The 13,448-nt window shown below is 43.6% G+C and overlaps 1 protein-coding gene across 2 annotated transcripts in view; it reads left to right on the top strand.

Annotated features, from left to right (window-relative positions):
- The first annotated feature begins 2,994 nt into the window (after positions 1-2,994).
- The window catches only part of znf609a (zinc finger protein 609a), a 31,755-nt gene continuing 21,301 nt past the window's right edge, over positions 2,995-13,448 (top strand). The window contains exon 1 of one of the 2 annotated variants that reach the window (XM_080876533.1): positions 2,995-3,488. The gene's annotated coding sequence lies outside the window, so the exon portion shown is untranslated. The remainder of the gene's footprint in view (positions 3,489-13,448) is intronic. The other variant, XM_080876534.1, reaches the window with a different exon arrangement.

Raw genomic sequence — 13,448 nt, 5'->3', positions numbered from 1 at the left:
AAACATGTCTGTAGTTGTTTGAACCATCAACCAGCACAGATCAACAGGGAGCTTCTGGAAGTATGAAACAAAGAATGTGCAGCTGAACTGAAGAATCCACCTAAGCAGCCGCTTTACTGTTGATCTGGTGAATAGCAGTGTTCATAACTGCACATCTGCAGAGGCTTATCTGAAGAGTTTCAGTCAGGTTTCAGAGCTCATCACAGCACAGAAACAGCTTTAGTGAAGGTTACAAATGATCTTCTTATGGCCTCTGACAGTGGACTCATCTCTGTGCTTGTCCTGCTAGACCTCAGTGCAGCGTTCGATACTGTCGACCATAATATCCTATTAGAGCGATTAGAACATGCTGTAGGTATTACAGGTACTGCACTGCAGTGGTTTGTATCATATCTATCTAATAGACTCCAGTTTGTGCATGTAAATGGAGAGTCCTCTTCACACACTGAGGTTAATTATGGAGTTCCACAGGGTTCAGTGCTAGGACCAATTCTGTTTACATTATACATGCTTCCCTTAGGCAGCATCATTAGAAGACATAGCATACATTTACACTGCTATGCTGATGACACCCAGCTCTATCTGTCCATGAAGCCAGATAACACACACCAATGAGTTAAACTGCAGGAATGTCTTAATATGTGCGTTGAAGGACATGTCCTGGTCAAAAATGACTCCAAGGTTCCTCACAGCGTTACTGGAGGCCAAGGTAATGCCATCCAGAGGAAGAATCTGGTTAGATACCATATTTCTAAGCTTTTCAGGGCCGAGTACAATAACCTCAGTTTGATCTGAATTAAGAAGCAGAAAGTTAGCGGCCATCCAGGTCTTTATGTCTTTAAACAAATATGTAAGACTGCTTACTTCCATTTGCGCAACATCTCTAAAGTTAGAAATATCCTGTCTCAGAGTGACGCTGAAAAACTAGTTCATGCATTTATTACTTCCAGGCTGGACGACTGTGATTCATTATTATCAGGAAGTCCTAAAAACTCTCTGAAAAGCCTTCAGCTGATCCAAAATGCTGCAGCAAGAGTCTTGACAGGGACTAGAAAGAGAGCAGATTTCTCCTGTTTTGGCTTCCTGTTAAATCCAGAATTCAAAATCCTGCTCCTCACATACAAGGTCTTAAATAATCAGGCCCCATCTTATCTTAATGACCTTGTAGTACCATATCACCCTATTAGAGCACTTCGCTCTCGCTCTGCAGGCCTACTTGTTGTTCCTAGAGTATTTAAAAGTAGAATGGGAGGCAGAGCCTTCAGTTTTCAGGCCCCTCTTCTGTGGAACCAGCTTCCAGTTTGGATTCAGGAGACAGACACTATCTCTACTTTTAAGATTAGGCTTCAAACTTTCCTTTTTGCTAAAGCATATAGTTAGGGCTGGACCAGGTGACCCTGAATCCTCCCTTAGTTATGCTGCAATAGACGTAGGCTGCCGGGGGATTCCCATGATGCATTGAGTTTTTCCTTTCCAGTCACCTTTCTCACTCACTATGTATTAACAGACCTCTCTGCATTGAATCATATCTGTTATTAACCTCTGTCTCTCTTCCACAGCATGTCTTTATCCTGTCTTCCTTCTCTCACCCCAACCAATCGCAGCAGATGGCCCCGCCCCTCCCTGAGCCTGGTTCTGCTGCAGGTTTCTTCCTGTTAAAAGGGAGTTTTTCCTTCCCACTGTCGCCAAAGTGCTGCTCATATAGGGGGTCATATGATTGTTGGGTTTTCTCTGAATCTATTGTTGTACAATCTACTGTACAATATAAAGCACCTTGAGGCGACTGCTGTTGTGATTTGGCGCTATATAAATAAAATTGAATTGAATAACTAAAACCTTTAATATGCTCTGTAAAGAATTCAACTCAAGAAGGTTGGAAGTCGTTCACTGTGGATACTGGGATTTGTGATGCATCATGGGATGAGAAGGTCCTTCGGTGTTTAAAGTCTTGAATCATTCTTCATTTCCTTTTATTTTGTAGGAAAATGAGAAATGGGTGGAGTGGTTTAATGACACCTGTGCAAACATGAAACTGCAATATCTTTGTACAATTCTAACGAGCTTAAAAGTCAATATTTGGCATGAACACCTTTTCTGTGAGGATCTTCAGGAACAGTTCTCCAGGCTTCTTCAAGGACATTCAAAGTTCTTCTTTGGATGCTTCTGCCTTGTGTTCTGTTCTCTGTCAGGATGATCCCACACTGCTTCAGTGATGCTGAGGTCTGGGCTCTCATGGTGTTCCACTGGGTATTTATCTAAGTATGCTTTCACTGCACTGGCAGTGTGTTTGGGATCACTGTCATACTGAAAATGAAGCTGCTGCACATCAGATGTTTCCAGATGTTACTGCAGGGTGGGTTAGCACTCTAGCACCCACAGTTAGAGGTCATTTTCAAGTTTTGTGTAATGGTAGATGCCCCACGTCATCACAATAACACCATAACGTTTTTCAGAATCACACACTGCATGAATAAATCTTGAACTCAGATTTTTACCAAAGATTTCAGCCAATTCCCTTCAATCATGTAGGTAAAGATAATAAAACACACTACACTGTTTTATTATGTCATGGTCATGGTCATAGGTCAAAGGTCAGGTTCACAAGAATTGGGAAAAAACTTTTGTTTCCACTGGATCAACTCCAAACACAAAATAACTTTTTGTTTTAATGCTTTACAACATTATTATTTCAGAACATTATGTGGCTTCACAATAACACAAACATTCATATACTACACCAGATTTACATATTACCGGTGTTGACATCAGCACAAATAACCAATGAAAACATGCAGAATTCCACAAAGCAGGCTGATGGCAGCATGTTAAGAACATCATAAAACACGTTTCATGAAGTTTCATGAAGTTTCAGTGTAGCCCCTGCCCTTCAGTGGGAGTTGCTCTCTGAGCTAGTGTAGGTGTGTTTTAATTATAAAAGATACTTAACCCAGATTCAGAAAATTACTGTGTGATAATATATTAATAACAGTATTATTAATGTGTAAGAAGTAAAATATGGCTTACTGTAACCTGAGGTGTAAGAATGAAAGCTTAAAACGGCTGTTGTGTGCGCATGCGCTGACTCCAGGTCCAGATCCAGCTGTCCGGGCTTTGGCTGCATTGTACTCAACAGCCATTTAGCCCCGCGGTGCTGTTTGTCTGTCTGCCGCTGTCTGTGCTTCTGTTAGTGGGAATATCGCCGACGTGGGAACTCTGGGAATATCACAGTGCTTCACGGAATGCCTGGAACTAGCTGTCCCCCCGGCCAGCGCGGAGAAGCGCCCGTTAAACGTCGCCGTTCGCAGCCGCTCTCCGCTTTTCTCCGGGATGTGACCGTGTGATGGCTGCGGTCCAGTGAGCTGGGAGCACGTTGACTGGTCCGCCTGTTTGCCCAGCAGCTTTCGGAGCTTGTCCTCATCGTTTCACTGGGATTTATCGCAACCTATGGAGTGTACATGAATATTGGTCGGACAGGGATTCCAATCGGGGTAAGTGGGGGCCTCGGAGGGGCACCCTGTCTGGGTTTTGGATCCACTTCTTTAAAACGCGGGATAGCCTGCTAGCTATCCTGGGGGTTAGCTCAGGAGGCTAACTGCCGTCTTTGTCTGGAGAGACCGGGAAGCATGCGTCCATCATCGGACACGTCCTCGCCTGACCCTCGCCTTTACCCAGCAGAAAAAATTAAAACCTCCGTATTAAGCCAGACATATTTGCGGATATATTTAACGGTTTGCGTCGCGGTCACGGGGTAAACTGTTCGCAGTGAGCTGCCTGTGATGCACAGAGCTTTTGAAGCATCGCTGTGATGTTTTTGAGCTTCTGCAGTATTTCATTATCTCCTGATGAGTGATTTAGATCAGAGCTCTGGTGTCCTGTCAGACACTGTAGCCTGCTGCTTAATAAAAGCTGCCCCGTCAATGAGAAAACACCACCCGCCGAGAGGTGGTGTTCAACGGTTGTCCGATAATGGATCGCGGGGAGGCTGAAAGCGCCGCATCGGTAATTGTGTCCACCAGGCGACCAATAGGACGTCAGGTTACCCGTTACACGCACTGAGTGTGTCCTGCGTGCTGTCGGTGTGGCTGGGTCCAGCTTCAGTGGCTGCTGTGAGGGCTGCGGACCGTCATGATTGTTTTAAAGTTCAGCAGAGAAGGCTAAATTCTACCTGGCTGGGCTGAAAGTAGCCTGCGTCCGATAATGGATCTCGCTAGCATTGCAGCGGGCCACGGTGGGCCTCGGATTAGCTAGTTAAGCTGTGCTCGGTACCTGCGTGTTAATCGGTGCTGGAGGTGAAGCCCTGATGCCCCAGAGTGTGGCTGGTGACAGTTTCAGGGCTTTAAAGCCGCTGTGGGGCGGTGTTAGCTTTGTGCTAGCATGCAGCGAACTGAGCTCCCGATAAACCCAGCTAACATGAGCTAGCACCAGTTAGCTCAGGTGGCTCCGGGTTTAGTTCTAGCACGCATATCCTTCTTTTACCCAGCTTCACACACCCAGAACCGTACGACTTGCTGCCCCAAAGACACACACATGCAAATGTGCAGGAGGTCCTAGCGAAGGCGATGTTTGAAAGCTAGCCACATGATGTAAATACCCCCTCAGATGGATTTCCTGGATCTGCTTTGTTTGTCACTGTGATGCACAGTTCCTAGAAAAGTTGTAGTTGGCATGAGTGAATTAAACCTCCAGCTGCAGCACGATAAATGTCACATTATTGTGGCTGTGTAACATTAGACGGTGACTGCAGGCCTATAAATGTACTGTATGTGGGCTAACCTGCTGGACTGAACTCACTGTAGTGCTCTAATCTCGCTCTGAAGCAACACCTGCATTTGTGGAGACACACAAAAGGGCACAGCAGGCATTGCATCGTTATCTTTGTAGTAAGTACACTGACACTAATGGGAGGTGTGTTAATCTGATGGGGAAATCAATAGATTAGGAGGTCGTGGCTTCTAATCTATTGATGTGTGTTCACAGGCGTGAATTCGCCACCTTTGTTTTTGTGTCCTTAACACGAGTTTAACATGTGCTGATTCCTGTCCGTGTCCATGAAAGGAGCAACTTCCAAAAGTGTGAATCTGGAATTTATTCAACTCGTGGTGACTTTGGTTTAAAATTTAAAACACAGTCCGTACTGAGAAATTGTTCTCTGGGATTTCTGAAGGTCTTGCAAAGTTCTTCTTTGGACATTAGCTGCTTTTTCACTTCACTCTTTTTAAATCCAGTCCTTGTACCTGACCATTTTCAGAGTCGTGCTTTTTTGTTGTTATTGTGTTATTGTTTTTTTGAGCGTTTCTACTCTGAATCATTCAAGCATAAAAGGGCTGGAAGGGTGAATCAGTGTTTTTTGTGTGTGTGTGTGTGTGTGTGTGTGTGTGTGTGTGTGTGTGTGTGTGTGTGTGTGTGTGTGTGTGTGTAAATAAGACGCCTGAGCAAAGATAACTCAGATGTTTTAAGTTACAAATTAAAGCTCTTTGTTAGGACGAAGATACCAGTTTGTCATATAATGGCATTTATGAAAACTTTGCACATCTCAGCGTGGTGTGCGGTGTTTCCTTAGGAATCGTAAATGGACTGATTCTTGTAGAGCACTTTTCTACTCTCCTGGAGTTATTCAAAGCGCTCGATACAACATGTCACATTCTCCCAGTCACACCCATTCTCACAAGAACTTTCTCTATACTTAGTGCTGTCTAACTACACACACACACACACACACACACACACACACACACACACACACATTCATACTCCGATGGATGCATCAGACACAACTTGGGGTCAGTATCTTGCCCAAGGATACTTGACATGCAGACTGGAGGAGCCGAGGATTGAACCACCAACCTTCCGATCAGTAGGTGATCAGAAGGTTGAGCTACAGCCACCGCTGTGAATGAATGTGAGAAAACTGGATAAGTGGAAGCAAAAAAACGTTTTTTAAAAACTCTTGTTCTTAAGAAAGAGGGGCAGATCCAGCAAAGACCTGGTGCAGGCCCTGAGAGGTGCATCTGGACCTTCAGCTGATCATCTACTGCTCACTGAAGCTTCATCAGAAATGGTCTCAGTAGCAGGACGGCTCTCAGGAAGCCATTCTTAAAGAAGTAAAGCAGGAGGCAAGGCTGAGGTACGAAAGTTACACAAGAACTGGACTGAAAATGGGTCTGATGGAGCGAAAGATACAAATCATGGTCCGTATGTACGGAGGTGGTCAGGAGAGAGGTCCGACAGTGAGCCTGCAGCCGTGTGTGAAACACGGTGGAGGCTCTGTCGTGGTTCGGCCTGCTGTTCAGCCGGTGCCGTTTGTGACCGTAGAAAAGTACCGTCAGAGTTTGATCCACCCCGCAGTAACATCTGGGAACATCTGATCAGCAGCTGCTTCATTTTCAGCACGATAATGATCCCAGACACACTGCCAGTGCAGCGAAAGCACACCTGGACAAAACACACACAGTGGAAGTCCATGGTGGTTAGGTGTTAGGTGGTTAGGCAGGCATCTTCCATTACTAGGTTTACCCTGGGGCTTCCTCATGCCCAGCTGGAATGCCTTACCCCGGAGTTGAGAGCCTCAACTGGCTCCCATCAATATGGAGGAGTAGCAGCTGCTTGAGAATAACCAAACTCCTCACCCTATGCTAACACGTTGGAGGAAGCTGATTTCCACTGCTTGCATCCGAGGTCTCGTTTTGCTTTTTGAAATGACTAGCATGGCCAGTGCTGACTAGTGATAATAGTGACAACTAGCAAACTAGTCCCACACATTTGATTAGTTCAAAATCAAACCAACTTTTTCTCGATGCAAAGTCTAAAAAAGATGCCCTCTCTCTCTCTCTCTCTCTCTCTGTACTTCAAGAACAGTTCCCGTCTAAAAATCTGTTTTCTTCATTATTCGCTCGTTGTTTACAGGCTGTCGGCGGCTGTTTTTATCCCTTTTACTCACTTCTGAAAAGAAAACCTAATTTCTGCCGTTCAACAGGCTTCTGAACAAATGTAAACTTTTTAAAATTAAGCAAAATGCAAAACGCTGTGTCTCTAATAAAACCGCTGTAACTTCAGAGGTAATGTTCATGTGTTGATTAATGGTTTTCTTTCGTTTTTCATGTACTGCAGAATACTTTTATAAAATCCCAGAACAGGAAAATCTCCTTCATGTTTTTCTGTGTTTTATCTTCAGCTGCTTTGACACAAAGGCCTCACTGTGACGCTCACATCTTTGATAAAGTCTGGAAAGTGTCAGCTTCCTTTTTATAGATACAAAAATATATAAATGTACTGATCTGAATTATAATATTTCTGACTGTCTGAGGAAAAATTTCCCAGACTTAAATCGAATCGAATTGAATCAAATCGTGGATCGAATCGATTCTAGAAATGAGTGACGATACCCAGCCCTAGCACCCTATGCATATAAATATCCTGCAAAAATGTCTATGCCTATGCCCTATTGGAAACCCCCATTGAATTCATTGTCGAGGCAAATTAAATAATATCTTATTTAAAGCATTAAATTGTATATATGTACTACAATAACGGTTGTTTTGCAAGTTTTTCCTGGTTAAAAGTGAGATTTCAGTGTGCGATGATGCACAGCTGGCCCACAGCGAGTGGCTTTTCCCACTGTGTTTGTTCACAGCCAAAGTCCTGATTTATACAAAATCACCGTTGACGTAAGTCAAAGCCGTCAGGTAGAAATTTGTAAGCCGTGTGTGGCTAAAGTTATCTAGGGAGAAAAACCCTTAGACCACAGCATGAAAGTGGGAGTTTTATTGTTTTTTCAGTGTGTATTTAACATGCAGACCTATTCTAGTAACCCCTGTCCTCATTGGTTATCTCGAGCAGGGCAGTTACTGCTCTGTTGCTACTCTCAGACCTGATAAGCTGATGCTTCACAGTAAACAAGGACCCAAAACATGCTGAGAAAGCAACCAAAGAGCAGCCCAAGAGAAAGAAGGGCAGTAGTGTTAAATGTCTGAGTCGATCAGCGGACTTCAGGCCGGCTCGGCATCCAAACAGAAGACGCCACCGTGGACAGAAAGACCCAGAAACGGGCAGCAGCTGAGGCGCCTGCAGTAAAGGTCTGTCTCTCAGGGAGGAAGCATGTCGAGTATGAAGTGTATTTTCTCACTGAAGCCACTTTTCGCTGTAATGTTTGAACACGTTAACGGTTAAACAGGATGCGGGTGTTTCCACTTCTGGCTCTGACAGTTGCATGACAGAGCTCTGCAGGTGAACCGTTCTGTGTTTAGTTTGTTTTCTGGCGGTTGTCGCATCAGGCCCAGGAGGCGCTGCTGCTCACTTCACCCTCATCACCTGAACTGTGACTAAACCGATGAAGGTTTGCACGTGTGGTTCAGAGATGTTTGATTCTTCAAAGTAAGTAAGGAGGAGTCACAAACCCGTCCTGAGTCTAATCTTAGAGACAGTTTGGGTGCATGAAACGTGGTCGTCCGTGTGCAGCATGTCAACAAACAGCCAAACAGAGTCAGCCTTCCAAACTGTCCACAGAAAACAACACAGACACTGAGTAAATAACTGGAAAGCAGGTGGAAAATTGTTGGAAACTACAAGGAAAATTATGAAAGAAACAATAATCAATGACTAATCTAAAAGGACTGGAAACTGTTCAAAATGAGAGGAAATTATGAGAGAAACACAGCAAATGACTCATTAACATCAGAAAGGGAAATGTGAAAAATGATTAATGGACAGAGTTGGAACAAACTGCTGTAAAGCATGGAAACGACGACACGTGAAATTATTAGAAAGAACAAGAAAAATGTAAAAACAGCAGGAGCTGCTGCGGCTCGCCACGGCGCCGCTGTATTAGGACCCATAATGTCAATCGGTAGAAATGAGGCGTGGACAGCAACAGGGCTGGAACCGCGTGGGCTGACCTCTGACCTGTACCGGTGCGCTCACCCTCACGGTCTCGTGTTGGGGATGTTTTGTTTAGCTTGAGGTTGAACCTTTGGCCTCGAGGTGTTTTTAACCACATGGTGTCGTCACGCTGCTCAAAGATGTTTAAGAGCTTCTGTTCCTCAGTTTGAATTTCAGGATTTTGAGTGAACTCTGTCTGTGGCTTCATCTGTCAGTATAAGGTGGATTGTTTTTGCCAGCTGTCCCTCACAGGAGCACTTTGTGTTATCGTCATCATCAGTGTCCTCAGCACTGTGTGTCTGCTGTAAGCACCTCAGTGTCTGACCTGTTTTCACTGGCTGTAAATCCCTTTGCTCCACTGCAGCCACGGTTGGGTGTTTGCACCGTGTCTTCACATGAACCGGCTGTTAGCTGCATGGGAGTTTTTCTTCTGTTTATAGCGTCTTCAGACTGCCAGACAGTGTTGCCAACTTAGCGACTTTGTTGCTATATTTAGCGAGTTTTCAGACCCCCTTACCGACTTTTTTTCTAAAAAAGCGACTAGCGACAAATCTGGCAACTTTTTCTGGTGTTATTGGAGACTTATTTATGACGACTTTTTGACGTGAAAACGCGGATCGCTCATACTCTCAACAGGCAGCGGTGCTGCCGTGGGCACCTCGCCCGTGCCAAAGCGCTCACAGGCGGAGGACAGTCCTCCCCCAGCTGCAGAAGATGTTCACACCTGTGCGCCCAAACTGCAAATGAATCGCGCATGAGCGAAGCCGCTGCTCCTGCACTGACTGTAACGCTGTCAGTTCTTCCTTTACTGTTGTGCTGTTTTGTGGATCACAAGGTTTAAAACTACTTATAAACACACACACACAGTAACTCCACCAGAGCGCCAATTTCGGGTCACTTTTGCCGGTCCAAGCCCGGGTAAACAAGCAGGGTTGGAATTGTGACATTAAAAAAAAACAATAATTACTAAAAGAAATTTAATTTGTAGTTCTAAATAAACTCTAAATGCATTTAGGACGTTTTTTACTCACTTTGTCTCTTCCACGATGTTATTTCTCTCTCCAACAGTGTAGGTTACAATTACATTAGCATGACCAATTATGCAAATTAGGCGATGACGTCATTTGGCGACTTTTAGGACCGCCAATAGCGATTTTCCTTACTGAGGAGTTGGCAACACTGCTGCCAGACATTTTTGTTTCTTAAATGCAGAGGAGAGGATAATAAACAGCTGAAGCACTTGTAGATAAATGACGCCTGAATCCTGCTTTAATGGCCGTGTAATCATTAATAATTGTGCAAGGAGGGTTCTATAAGAACATTTAAAGCTCGTAAAGTGGAAAATATCTGGACTAAACTGAGTATCGGGATTAATGTTGAATATGTTGTGACCGATGTCCTCATGGGTGCTGATATCAGTACCGATCAGAGTTGGCTTGTCTTTGTTTTTGGGGTCAAAACGTGCATTTATTTTATTTTTATAAGCCAAATGTAACTTGGCTTGAATAAATGAAACCTTAATTAAAAAATGTTTTACGTCAGTGACAGATTTTGTCGTTTTCTCTTACTGGACGGTCAAACTTGGTGCTGTGTGGTGCAGCATTGATGCGACAGCATGTGAATGCAGAGGCAGAGTTACTGATACCAGTAACTATCTTATAAAGGCAGCTGTTGGCAGAGCACCGGGTCATGATTTATGAGCTGAATCCCCGTCAGTCTGAACACATATGAATGATCACTAAGTCAGTTTTACTTTGCACAATAATGAGTTCACACAATAAAGCACACTGTTCAGCTTTTTGTGTGCTTGTGAAAGTGTCTTGTTAGGACACTTGGATAGGGATGGGTATCGTTTAGGTTTTATCCGGTACCGGTGCCAAACCGGTACTTTTGAAACGGTGCCGGTGCTTAAACGGTGCTCGAACCGGTGCTTAAAGAATGGAGAACACCAACTGTGTCCAAAAATCTCTTATGTTTTTATTTTTAGCAGTCTCTTTTTTTTTTTTCTGCAAAAATGGTAACCTAGTTAGCCTTTTCTGTTGATACAACATACCTCCTTTGGTTGGAACCGATGCTTAAACAATGGAAAACACAAACTTTGTCCTAAAACCTCTCATGTTTAGCTGTTTGTAAAAAGATAACAATGATGGCCTTTTCTGCAGCTATCCGGTTGTTCAGGGATGACACGACGAATCCTACTTCCGGGTCTAAAGTCTGCGTTTAATATGGCTTTTGTGTTGTTAACATGTTTAATGTTTTGTATTTTCTTCTATTTAATCTCAAAAAGCTCCTAAAACAGTCAGTGATCACTGTTGACCTCCCTCGGCTTTTATTACCACTAATCATTTATTTAAGCTCAGTTTTTAAAACCTTAGGATGTAGCTACAGCCCAGCCCATGCAGCAGTTTATGAATGACTAACCTCGTATTGTGGATGGATTATCTCAGTTGTTCTCCTGGCTGAAGTTTGGTCCTTTTACAGCATCCTGCCATGTGATTACATTTGTTCCTGACCACCGAGAACACTCACGTTAACTTTTATCCAGTGGAAAAAAAGTTAGCTTGTTTATATTATGCTAACATAGCTGTGTCGCTAGCGGTCACGTAGCACATCATTATATACCAGCTAGCCCAACTTCAGTAACCCTACAAATGTCACTGCTGTTTAGTTTTCTGTCTTCATTTATGCTGGAAGTGATAGCAGAGCTGTACGTTTTAATTTGTTTCCAAAACCCCGCAGTCAGGACATGCTATATTGTATTTCGATAGAAGCTAGCGAGCTAACTCCCTGCTAACTTCTAACTCCGTTAAATGTCATAAATTCCGTTTTCATGGATGCCTGGATGTTAAACTCAGTTGTTACACCTGGTAGAGCAGAACGCTGATCATTTTATTAAAGATGAAAGACTTTAGACAGTTTTTCAACTCTCAGTAATGCCACAGTGATCGTTTGATATATGGACCTGCAGCGGAGTTTAGACCCAGACACGGCTAGTGACGTCAGACTGAACAATCGGATAGGGCATATATGGTATCACTCTATCAAACAAGAAGACAGACGCATGTAGCTATGATGATGTTTGCTAGTTCACCTTACCTGCATTAATGTAATAACGTGGTTAGCCTACTCAACGTAAATTACACATGAACAACATTAAGCTACTCACGCAGAGAAGAACGGCTGCTGCTGCATCCTCATCATTTCTGCTACACTGGCAGGGCTAGGGGCCAGGACTCTCCTCTTCGGGTTTTTGGGGGATGTTGCTAACTCCGGGTCCGATAACAGGCACCACACCCGCAGTAGATGTGCTCGCTGTGAGGTCTCGCAGCAAGCTATCATACGGCGCATTTCTCGGCCTTTGCACAGTATCAGCTTAAAGCACTTGTTGCTGCTGAGTTTGCATCTTTTGCTGTGAAGTACAGCCAGACTTTGACCGCTTCGCCTTGGGCATTTTTAATCTGTAGCTCTGCTCTAAAAGAACGTACGTACCTGGGCCCGCCTACTACGCTTGGAAACGTAAAATGATTGGCTAGAATCCAAAGTGTGTGACATCTCGGGGAAAAAAAGCACCAAAATAAAGCACCGAAATGTGCACTGCTTTTCGGTCTGGTTACTACCGTTTATGTCAGAACCTACCCATCCCTACACCTGGAGTGTGAATGTCCATGCTCACCTCTGTTCAGTATGTCTTCAGTGGAGACTAGAGCAGGGCGATATGGCCAAAAATATTTGTCACGATATATATTTGAACATTTTTGATAACGATATAACTGACGATATAATTGATGCGAGACAGCATACAACTCCACAACTTCACTAGCACAAAAGAAAAAACCTTCCATTTATTTTCACTTAAACAAGAAGCTGTTTTTATGTACATTAAAGCTTTATAAAAATGTAACAGTGCAAATGCAAATTCCTTGCTGAAAGTTTAACCAAAAAACATTTCCAGTAGAAATGGGCTGACATATCCTGAGCATAACCATGTATAATATCCACTGAAGTTAAAAAGAGGTGCTTTGCAACATTAAACTGCAGTGTGCCAAATAAAAAAGTCAAATACGTATTTTTTGGACCATAAGGTGCACGGGATTATAAGACACATTAAGCAAAACAAAGCAGTCGGATATATCTGCTGTTTAGTTTTCTGTCTTCATTCATGTTGGAAGTGATAGCAGAGCTGTACGTTTGAATGTTTTCAGAAATCTCTCAGTCAGAACATGCTACATCATGCTTAGGTAACTAGCAAAACTAGCGAGCTAACTTCTGCTAACTTCCTGCTAACTTCTAACTCGTTAAGTGTAATAAATTCTGTTTTCATGGATGCCTGGATGTTAAACTTCATAGTTACACCTGATAAAGCAGCAACGCTGATCATTTTATTAAAGATGGAAGAATTTAGACCGTTTTTAACTCTCAGTGTTCGTTTGACTTTGGGACCTGAATAGGACGGCGTTTTGGACCCAGATTACTCCGCGAAGCTCCTCACTACGGCAGCCGTAATGCTCTGACAATCCATCAAGCAGTGCAGCTTACCAAAGCTGTACTAAAACATTTTAACAGATTTCTGCCCA

The sequence above is a fragment of the Rhamphochromis sp. 'chilingali' genome (assembly GCF_963969265.1).
Source record: "Rhamphochromis sp. 'chilingali' genome assembly, chromosome: 2".
In the NCBI taxonomy this organism is placed as follows: Eukaryota; Metazoa; Chordata; class Actinopteri; order Cichliformes; family Cichlidae; genus Rhamphochromis; species Rhamphochromis sp. 'chilingali'.
The sequence above is the reverse complement of the archived record's forward strand: the minus strand, read 5'-3'. Positions and strand labels throughout refer to the sequence as shown.